Here is a 12254-nt window from a genome sequence, read left to right on the forward strand (position 1 = left end):
AACTTCCTCCCATGGGTGGGAATTTAGTACACATTAGGGGATTGGATTGGGAAAGAAAACTCACCTAGTTTCTTGAAATTGTTAAAAAAACCTTAGAAGAATTAAACTATGGGTCAAATCTGACCCTAAAATTCCTCACTTCCCTATACTGTTTAATTGTAAGCTAACACTGTTCACTAAAGCAATATACACAGTGAGGTATTTATCTCTGGTTACAAGAAATTTTAGAAATCAATTCCTATATTCTTACATTAGGAAAAGTATTTACCTAATAACTTAATGGGGAAAAAATACACCTTAATTTCCTCAATCCTACAGAATAAAACACTGAGTACCATAGACTAATTTAGATTAAATTCTTTAGAACGTAGAAGTACATAGTCTCACTGTAATTTCCATTTGATGATTAGTCTCTTATATTAATCTCTTTTAAAATTTCTAGAAGTTTCATTTCAAAAGTGCTTTTACATTTGAATTTAGCAAGAACTGATTGTTGCTTTATGTTGAACCCATTCTCTGCTTTCAAACTCTCCATATCTTACCCTCAATGCAATCATACATTTTAAATACTGGAGGGAGGCCTGTCCTTGGTACTTGGTTTTAGGATAAAAGTCCTTTGATCAGATCTGATCTTGTTTTCCAATCATTGGGTTTTCCAAAGTGTATGGTTAAGGCTAGTGGCAGGGCTGTGCGAGATAGCGATTGATCACTTGATTGCTTCAGCTGTTCATCAAGGAAAAGAGAAAAAGGAAAAAAAGAGCAGAGGACCAAGGACTGAAATTTAGAGAAGTATCTGAGTTACAAAAGCAGAAGAAGATGAGTAAAAATGACAGAAAAAGACTTCTGTGAAATTCAGACACTGAACCGGGAGTCTCCTTTACCAGAGATACACAATCAGAAAATTTTGATAAAGCTTTCAGAGAAAAACAAATAGTGAGAAATATTGTGACACTGGACTGTTAGTCGGTTTTCTAAAAACACATATATCATTCTTTCTTTTAGAAAACCAAGTATTACATTTTTGGAAGGGAAAAATAATTGTCAATTAACTGTGAAATACTTAAAGACAAAGAGTGGTTTTCTGATTTAATTTTTCTACTCAACTGTCAGAGCTATCTCAATGAATTAAATATCTATTTATAATAGAAACTTAGCTTGTTGCTGACAATATTCCATGTGGTATGTTTTTTTTCAACCTGGTTGCCATGGGAATCAGTCCCTTTACCCCTGACTGGCCTCTAATCATCAGCCCAGCATTAGGTAATTTCTGGGAAATGGAATCTCAATTAGGGTGGAATGGACCTTTGAGAGAAGAATTTGTTTCTGAGACTCCAGGAACAAAGGCCAAAGATCCTCTCCCAGTTCTAAAAAGACAATTGTAAATTCCCCTTTATCCTTAAACTCACACATCTTTGGCTCCAGTTTCTCAGGGCTACAGATTATTTAGGTGGTGTGGTCCAATCCACGACCCTGTATAGAATCTCATTTACAGCAGAGCTGACAGGAAGGCACACAGCTTTTCTGTACACCTCCAGGAATGGAGAGCTCACCACTTCATGAGACAATATGATAATTTCAAATCGTTTGATTGATACCATATCTGTCTGTTTATGTTTCTTTCATACTCACTGGCTCTAGTTCTGGTTCAAGTTGCAATCCAGATGGAATTTACTTCATACAGAAAATATTCTATTTAATATTCTATGTAATTATATAAAATATTTAATATTCTATAGAATTAATATTATTTAATATTATATAGAATATTCATATAGAATAATTATATATTATTATATAGAATAATTATATAGAATATTAAACAATGATAAATGATGTAGTGAAACACAAAGCAGAGAAAGGCGATAAGCAGTGTGAGTTTTGTGGGGAAATTGTTGCAATTAAAAAAATATGGCTGAGATACCTTACTGAGAAGGTAACATTTGACTTATGATGATCAATAACATAAAGGTGCAAGCCATGCAGATGCCTTGGCAAAGTGGTTATAGTAAGAGAGAAAAGCAAATACAACAGCCCTGAAACAAACAAACAAAAATGCCTGACTGCTTTGAGGTGCTGTAACTAGACTACAGCTGCTGGAGGAGAGTAAGAAAGGGGGAGGGTAAAATAGGGGCAAGGTCAGAGAGATAATGGGAGCCAGACAAACCAAGACCTTAAGTCTTTGTAAGGACTTTGACATATATTCGGAATGAAATAAGAAGCCACTTAGAGTGACATGATTAGACTTACATTTAAATAGGGTCATCTAGTCTTCTGTGTGGAGAATAGACTAAGTGACAAGAGTGGAAGCAGAGAGATCTGTTAGGCAGCTCTTGAAATAACCAGGTGAAAGAAGGTAAGTTAGGTCATCACAGTAGCAGAGAGGTGGTAAGAAATAATTAGATTATTGACATAATCTGAAGAAAGAGCCAACAGGATTTGTTGACAGATTGGATGTGGTGTGTGTTCTGCAACCATTTTCATTAGAAGGAAAGGATTGTTTCAGCTATCACCTTAGTATTTCCATTCCAAGTTGTTTGTATCTCATTCTCAAGGAAGGGTTTTCCTATACCTCATAATGTGAGTCACAACTTCTGAACAGTTTGTCAATGAGTTTGTCATTGTCCATCCAGAAACATGTAAGCAAAATCTAAGCATGTATATTGGAAGTGATCTGACCAACACAGAGTGGAGAAGATAGTATAATCATGATTTTCTGGGATCTCAACTCACCATTTCTATTAATGCCATCTAAAATAACATTAGTCCTTGGGTAAGCAAGTCATAAGGTTGGTTCATAGAAAACTGGTGGCCAATCAAAACCCATTACTCTTTTTCACACAAATTCTTGCCAATTTAATTATTTCTTGTCCTTTGCTTGTGCATGTGATGTATTATCAGATAATTTATTTAAAACTTGATTTGACATTTATTTCATCATATAGTCCCAGATTACAGAAGTAATATATTAGCACTTAGTGAGTCCCACTCTATATGACACACATATAGAGACTGCTTTACTTAGTCTTTTTTTTTGGGGGGGGGATTTTTCTGAAGTGAGAAGTGGGGAGGCAGAGAGACAGACTCCCATATGCTCCCAACCGGGATGCACCTGGCATGCCTACTAAGGGGTAATGATCTGCTCATCTGGGGCGTTGCTCCCTAGCAACCATAGCCATTCTAGTGCCGGAAGCGGAGGCCATGGAGCCATCCTCAGCATCTGGACCAACTTTGCTCCAGTGGAGCCTTGGCTGCAGGAGGGGAAAAGAGAGGCAGAGAGGAAGGAGAAGGGGAGGGGTGGAGAAGCAGATGGGTGCTTCTCTTGTGTGCCCTGACTGGGAATTGAACCTGGGACTTCCACACACCGGTCCAATGCTCTACCACTGAGCCAACCGGCCAGGGCTTCCTTTACTTAGTCTTAACAACAAACCTGTGTGGCCTTATGTTATTATTATTACCATTTTACACATGAAAAAGTAGAAGTCCAGACTGGTTAAGTAACAGGCTCAAGCCCACCCAGCTCAGAGCCAAAGACAAAGCTTGCATTAAAATCCAATTTCACCAGATTCAAAAGCCAGTATTAAACCTTGGGTAATACAGTATCTGGAAATAGGAGGTACTTAATAAATATTTATTACATTGACCACCACCTTTGCACCATACTTTATTTATTTATTTATTTATTTATTTATTTATTTATTTATTTATTTTTGTGACAGAGAGAGAGAGACAGAGAGCGGGACAGACAGGGGCAGACAGACAGGAAGGGAAAAAGATGTGAAGCATCAATTCTTCATTGCGGCACCTTAGTTGTTCATTGATTGCTTTCTTATATGTGCCTTGACTGAGGAGCTACAGTAGACCAATTGACTCCTTGCTCAAGCCGGCAACCTTGGGCTCGAGCTGGTGAACCTTGTTCAAATCAGATGAGCCCGCGCTTAAGCCAGTAACCTCAGGGTTTCGAACCTGGGCCCTCTGTGTCCCAGTTCGACACTCTATCCATTGTGCGATCACTTCGTCAGGCTGCACCATACTTTTAAATTTATTTTGTGGTAATGATACTCTTATTCAGTTAGTAATTTTTAGGCTTTTTCCAGAGATTTACATTTTAAGCATCTTATTCTTTACAATAAGTCTATACCATAGGTACTATCATTATTCACATTTCTTACAAAGAAATAAACAGAGCCACATAGAGATTAAGCAATCTGCTTAAGTAAAGTATTAGAGAAAAGATTTAGACCCAGGTAGTCTAGCTTCAGAATTTGTTCTTGTAACCACTAAGTTATACTATCTCATGCTATCTTGAGATACTGACTGTGCACTTTCTAAGGAAAGAGGTGTCTCAGAGATCTAACTTGCTATCCACAGCTAAACATGTGGCTCTCCTATTGAAATCCAGTTCATCCTCTCCTTTCTTCATTTCCCTTCTTTATCAATGGAAACTGACCTCTAGGCTTATTAAGAAGGATGACTTGATGATGTCTCCAAACTTAATATTGATCTCTCCCCTTCCATCCCAGAAGTCTATGTCACTCTATTTTGCTAGTTCAACCCCTTCTCCCCTCCCCTAAAAAAGGAAATAATGTGATTCAATTAATTTCATTTTGGAAAAATCTCTGAGAGTGAAACCACATGACTGACTGGTAGTGGCACGTCAATAGAGGTCTGCAGAAGTAGGAGGTTCCCTTAGTTGTCCCCCCACCCCTAACAAGGATCTCTAGGCCAGAGCATTATATAATATTGTGGGAAATTCACTCTATAGTATTCTGATTAGAGCGGTGTTTTAAACTGGGTATGGTAAGTGTGTGTGTGTAGAGAAACTCAAAGCATTCACATGAGCTGTTGGCTTATAAAAAATTACTTTTGCTAGGAAATCTTCTGTTTTTTCAGAAGGCTGTCTTTGGCACCACAAGCTAAAGTCCCAATAATAATATATATAACATCATAAACTAACAATGTGCATCAGGGCCTAAAATTAGTTTTGAGCTTGAGCCAAATCCTGCAAAGGGTAACGTTCCATAACAAACTTTTCAAAAGTAACTAAAGTTCTACCATTTTGCAGGATTATTACAGAAGCAATTGTTTCATTTTTAACCCCAGCAGTCAGTCCTAGAAATTTTGTCAATTGTCTCAAAGTTAGACATGATCATATGCATCTGATTACAGTGAAGAAACGCTAGACTTGAAAAATTTTAGAATTGTAAAGACCATCAGAGATGATACAGTGCACAAACATTCTATAACACAACAAACAAGTAGCTAACCAACCTTTCCTTGAACCTTTCTAGATGGCGTGTGCAAGTGGTGTGAAGGTAGATATGGGAGACTTACTACCTATAAGGAATGGTTGTCTCTTTAATTATCAGTTGTAATGATAAAGAAATAAATTATTTTATGTTCTGAGAGCTACATTCTTCCAGCTTACATACCCATTGGCCCATAGAAAATGTTCAGCACAAAATCCTTCATAAAGTTTTCTATTTTTTTAAGTTAAACATTTTATTTCCAAATGCATCAAACAGAATAAAACAATACCTTAGAGATGCTCTAACTTTAGATGTAAAGAAGCTATTATCTCCAATGTGATGGACACTACTTGTGTTAATATACATTTGAGGTCTCAATAGCATATTTAGCAAATGCATAACACTATAGGTTCATAATAATTTTGAAGCTAATTGAAACTCCCTGCCTCTTATAGAAGTACTTCTAAGCCTTGCCTTCACTTTGTGTCTATGTAGTTAATTTTACAGCTGAACTATACAACTTTATATCCACCCCATCTACAGTAGAATACAAGGGTTTTATTATTTTTTTAAAAGATACTCAGCTTCACGTCTGAATAGGCTTTGGCCCAGTTGATACAACATAGGCCTGGGATGCAGAGTACACAGGTTCAAAACCCAAGGTCGCTGGCTTGAACCCAAAGGTTTCTGGTTTGAAGCCCAAGGTCGTTGGTTTGAGCCCAAGGTCGCAGGCTTGAGAAAGGGATCTCCGGTTCAGCTGGAGCCCCCTGGTCAAGGCACATATGAAAAAGCAATCAATGAACAACTAAGGTGCTGCAACAAAGAATTGATGCCTCTCATCTCTCTCCTTTCCTCTCTGTCTTTCCCTATCGTTCCTTCATTGATGTCTCTCTTTCTCTCTCTCTTGCTAAAAATCAATCAATCAATAAATAAATGCTAAATAAATAAATATGTTCAGCTTCACAACTATTTATCCCCTTGGCAAATTACTGACTCTTTTTATCTTAATTTTCATATCTTCGAAATAGAGGTAATTTCTATTCTTACTTTGCAAGATTGTGGTGAGGATCAAGTGAAACAATACATGTGAAAGTGCTCTGTAATTAGAAAAGTATCATGCAGATATAAAGCCTGAGAATAACAATAAACAGGATTCTTATTTTCTGTTGTACAATGTATATTGATATACCTTCAAGCTTGGTCTTAATCCCAAATTTGATCAATGTCTCATTTTTATCCTTATCACAGTATTGAAGCACATATCTTGTTGCATTTACAATAATTGATTAAATGCATACGTTTCATGTATGATCATTTAATGAGTTAAATATTCAACTATTAGCCTATCTTGTTTCTTTACCCTGTTGGAAAAGATATCACAGAAGTGTTTGTCAAGATCCTTTCTGAAGCCAAAGTAAATGGTTTTTGCAGTTTCCTCTTATAATTTCCATCCAAACGAAAATGAGTTTGAGCTGGCAAGACTTGCTTTTAGTAGACTCATGCTAGTTCCCAGTGATTAGTAAGTTCCTTTCTAAGGGCTGATAAATCATCTTCTTAATAATTCATTCTCAAAGTTTTCTTGGAATCAACATCAAACTCAACACGCTAGGATTTTTAGATTCTCCTTGCTTTTTTTGGGGGGGAATTACAATTTATTTAGTCTTTTTTAATCTTATTTTTATTAATTTTAATGCAGTGACCTTGATAAATCCGGGTACATATGTTCAGAGAAAATACCTCCAGATTATTTTGACATTTGATTATGTTGCATACTCGTCACCCAAAGTCAAATTGTCTTCTGTCACCTTCTATCTGGTTTTCCTTGTGCCCCTCCCCTGCCCCCACCCCTCTCTCTCTCCTTCCTCACCCCCTCGCCACTCCCCCCACTATATACTATGGAGTACTACTCAGCCATAAGAAATGATGACATCGGATCATTTACAACAACATTGATGGACCTTGATAACATTATATGGAGTGAAATAAGTAAATCAGAAAAAAACTAAGAACTATATGAATCCATACATAAATGAGACATAAAAATGAGACTCAGAGACATGGACAAGAATGTTATTTAGTCTTTTTGCATCTCTCTTCTTATCCACAAATCTTTGAAAACTACCAACAAAGGTATCCACACTTATAACACAAATCAGAAAGAAACAATGCTCAATCTTGTCTACTACTTTTTCTTTGAAGTGGGAAAATTCATCTGTTAGGCTGCTGTAGATGCTTTCTGCAGTTGAGGTTATCAAGATTATATGCCATATTTTAGAAAATCGAGAATGTCAGTGGGTAGATTGGTTGATGATGCAAAAGTGTTCTTCTCAGGAGATGCTTTACAAGAACTCACACTTCTTCTAGAGTGGTGTTTTTCAAACTTTAATATGGATATGAATCACGAGCAAATCTTGTTTAGTCATTCCTTACAAACTCCCATATGACGAAGGTACATATAATATACTTTGTATAAGAAAACTATAAATTAATCATTCTAAATCTTGACCATAAACTAGAATTTCCTAAACAGCTTTTTTTTCTTCTTCTTTTTTTTTTTTTTTGTATTTTTCCAAAGTTGGAAATGGGGAGGCAGTCAGACAGACTTCCGCATGCACCCAACCGAGATCCACCTGGCATGCCCACCAGGGGGTGATGCTCTGCCCATCTGGGGCATTGCTCTGTTGCAACCAGAGCCATTCTAGTGCCTGAGGCAGAGGCCATGGAGCCATCCTCAGCGCCCGGGCCAACTTTGCTCCAATGGAGCCTCAGCTGTGGGAGGAGTAGAGAGAGACAGAGAGGAAGGAGAGGGGGTGGGGTGGAGAAGCAGATGGGCACTTTTCCTGTGTGCCCTGGCCAGGAATTGAACCCAGGACTCCTGCACACCAGGCTGACATTCTACCACTGAGCCAACCTGCCAGGGCCTCCTGAACAGCTTTTTTTTTTTAATTTTTTTATTTTTTTTATTTTATTTATTCATTTTAGAGAGGAGAGAGAAAGGGAGAGAGAGAGAGACAGAGAGGGAGAGAGAGACAGAGAGAGAAGGTGGGGAGGAGCTGAAAGCATCAACTCTCATATGTGCCTTGACCAGGCAAGCCCAGGGTTTCAAACTGGCGATCTCAGCATTTCCAGGTCAACGCTTTATCCACTGCGCCACCACAAGTCAGGCAACCTTAACAGTTTTTAATAATCCCTATGACATGACCAGATTGCTACCCATCTTAAATAAATCAGAATCCCTAGGGTTAGGACCTAGAAATGAGTATTTCTAAAGCTCCTCATGTTATTGTAGTACATATCCAAGATTGAGTATACTCTTGTAAAACTAGTTATCTCTAATAATTTGGCTAATAGTCATTAAGAGGACTCAAAATTTATCCCCTGGCTTATATGACTACTGAAGAGCAGGTTTTCACCTGCCTATTTTACACTCATGTGTAAAGACACTTTCTTATTTTTTTAGGTAAAATGTTCTTATCTAAGAGTATTTGAAGATACCATATTTTGATGTTGGTGATATTAAGGTTACTTTTACTTTTATACTCCTACTTATTACCATAATCGAAGGGCCAGAGAGGTGGTATGTGTGGGAGGAGGATTAAGTTAGAAATAGTCTTGTCACAATTAAATTTTACTTTTCCTTAGTGGGTGATTTTATATAACACTACCACTTGTATAATAATTGAGAAAGTATTATAGAAATGGCCAGATTATGATTTGGCTCAAACCTTTATAGTAAATATCTCTCTTTTGATCTGAGTTCCAGAGTTCAGACATAAAAAAAATAATATGTTTTATTGTTAAGCAAAGTCTGTTTTTATTGATAGTGGATAAAAGACAGCATAAGTGGATTATCTCAGGCTACTAAAGTAATTTGAGACATAAAATATTAAGCCTAAGACTTAAAAATGAATCATTTAAAGGTAGACTTTTCCAGGAAGATTCTCCAACATAAAGGTTAAAGATCAACACTACAAAAGAGTAAGTATAGACAGAAAGCAAAGATGGAATTTTTTTTTTTTTTTTTTTTTTACAGAGACAGAGTCAGAGAGAGGGATAGACAGACAGGAATGGAGAGACAAGAAGCATTAATCATCAGTTTCTCGTTGCGACACCTTAGTTGTTCATTGATTGCTTTCTCATATGTGCCTTGACCGTGGGCCTTCAGCAGACCAAGTAACCCCTTGCTCGAGCCAGTGATCTTGGGTCCAAGTTGGTAAGTTTTGCTCAAAGAGATGAGCCTGTGCTCAAGCTGGCAACCTCGGGGTCTTGAACCTGGGTCCTCCGCATCCCAGTCCGACGCTCTATCCACTGTGCCACCACCTGGTCAGGCCAAAAATTGAAATTTTATGGAGCTGAGTATTTTGTAGTTGAGCAATCCTAATACATATAAATCCTCTCCCTAGCAGCAAAGCAAAGAGAAAAAGCATATCAGTCTCCAGGTGAGGTATGTAAAGGGCAAGGGCTTGGCTGGCACTCCAGTTAAGGGCATAGCAAAGGGAGAACAGCCAAATGAGACCAGGCTCAAAGAGGAAAAAAGAGCAGATGAGATGGTGGCAGGTCTCAAAAAAGTTCTACACAAGACTCCTCCCTCGGCAGCAATCGTTGCTGGCACCGCACCAGACCTGACAATCATTAGAACACATGAAAAAGGGCCAGCTTGAGGCTTGCTAATAGCATCACCATTATCACACTACTGACCATTTAATAACATTAAAATAATCAACTTTTTTTAAATTGAATTTATTAGGGTGATGCACTGGGCATATATCAGAGAATCTACCAAGGAAAGACCAGCTAAGGAAGTCTATGGTTTCTGAGTGTTTTTCAGCAAGGGCTTTGTCAGAAGACTTTTTAGTGTCTCATCTCCTTGTGGAGAACCTTCTGAACACAAAGATGAGTTCAGACTTTATTTACCTTCCTTTTCTTTATATTTGAGCTTGTCTCTACTCCACAACTACTTCAAACCTTATTTACTTCTTCCAACATTTCATTATAAACTTTTCATAGAAGAGGAATAAAGTTATTCCTTGTAGCCCATCTTAGTTCCAGGTGCCACTCAGTGTGACATTAGTGGTTTAGAGGTCACTTTTCTGAAGGAGACACCACCAGATTGAACAGTTTGTTAATACAATCTCTTGGGGGGACTTCTTAGTCTGTCAACAGTTCACCACTCACTTGCTTTCCTTCATGGGCCTTCAGCATTGTTCTGGGCTCTCTGTTAGACTTATCCCACTAATCATCCCAAGGCTAATGCACAATGGTAGTTTTATATCTCTTTGTTTGGTCAAAAGCAAGCTACACACTATTTTTACATGGAGGCAAGGAAGTACGGTGCACAGTTTGTTTATAATGTAGTAAAGAGTATGACCTTTGGAATGAGAAAGCCCAGGATTTGAATCCCTCATTTTGCCCCTACTAGCTGCATGTCCTTCCATGTCCACTAAAACTCCTTGAGCCTCAATCTCTTGTTATGTCAAATGGAAGTGAATAATAATAAAACCAAATTCTGAAGGTTGTTATGAGGACTAGTTATGATGTACATCAAGTGCCTAGCATGCAGTAAGTAAACAGTAAAAAATAATATCTTTAAGTATTCTTCTATGGACCCTTTGCTTGAAAACTATAGAGAAAACAACTAATAAGGTTTAATTATTGGTAACTACATTTTCTTTTTTTTTTCTGAAGCTGGAAACAAGGAGAGACAGACAGACTCCCGCATGTACCCGACCGGGATCCACCCGGCACGCCCACCAGGGGAAATACTCTGCCCTCCAGGGGGCGATGCTCTGCCCCTCCGGGGCATCGCTCTGTTGCGACCAGAACCACTCTAGCACCTGGGGCAGAGGCCAAGGAGCCATCCCCAGCGCCCAGGCCATCTTTGCTCCAATGGAACCTCGGGTGCTGGAGGGGAAGAGAGAGACAGAGAGGAAGGAGAGGGGGAGGTGTGGAGAAGCAAATGGGTGCTTCTCCTGTGTGCCCTGGCTGGGAATCGAACCCAGGACCTCTGCACACCAGGCCAACGCTCTGCCACTGAGCCAGCCGGCCAGGGCCACTAATAAGGTTTAAAAGACATTAAGTGAAAACAAAAGTTGAAGGCTGCCAAATCACACTTTAAACACTTTAAAAGGAAAATACTAGAGAAAATTATAACAAATCACGACCTTAGGTAATTATTTAAATATGAATAGAAATGACCTTGAGTTGTCTCTGTCCCAAGTTTGTTCAACTTCATTTTTTCCTTTTACATTTTTTTTCTTTTCTTTTTAACTTAGTTTTTTTGGGAGGCACTGGTTAACAAAATGTACAGATTTTCAGTTGACAATTCTACAACATAGCTCTGTACACCATATTATGCATTCATCCTTCTTCAAGTCAAGTCTTTGTTCATCACCATTTATCTCCCCTACATATATGTTCCTCCACCTCCCACTCCTGGAAATCACCACATTGTTGTCCATAGTCTGCTGTAAAGATGAAAGTTCCCAGTCCAAGATTCAGACAAGCCTGAGACACACGCCAGCCATGCCCCTTATCAGCTCTGTGACTTTGGAAAACTCTCTTAATTACTTCCAGCCTCAGTTCCCTCATCTGAAGCAGGAGAATAATAAGAGTACAAAAATTATATGAGTGTAGTAAAGATGTAACGTGCTTGGCACAGTATAAAATCTCAGTTAAAAGAAATTGTCCTCATTAACTTATGTTCATAGCTCCTGGGTCTGTGAATTTCTGGAGCTTTGTTCATAGATTCCTTCGACATCAAAGAAGTTCTTTCACTGTCTCTTTACTTCTAGATCATCTTTTGCTTGCTGGGGAAATGACCTAAATTATTTTTACCTATTGATTGAGCTTACTTATTCCAATCATTCCACCTAGGAGGAAAGATGGAGAGAAAGCAGACTCTAAAACTATAGAAGACCCAATGCCCCTGGCAAGCAGGGGCAGGATGGGTAAGATGGGAAGTAGAGAGAGGAGATCTATTCTATTCTGCTTTTTTTTGGCCCCTACTCT

This window comes from Saccopteryx bilineata, chromosome X (assembly GCF_036850765.1).
Source record: "Saccopteryx bilineata isolate mSacBil1 chromosome X, mSacBil1_pri_phased_curated, whole genome shotgun sequence".
Taxonomy (NCBI): domain Eukaryota; kingdom Metazoa; phylum Chordata; class Mammalia; order Chiroptera; family Emballonuridae; genus Saccopteryx; species Saccopteryx bilineata.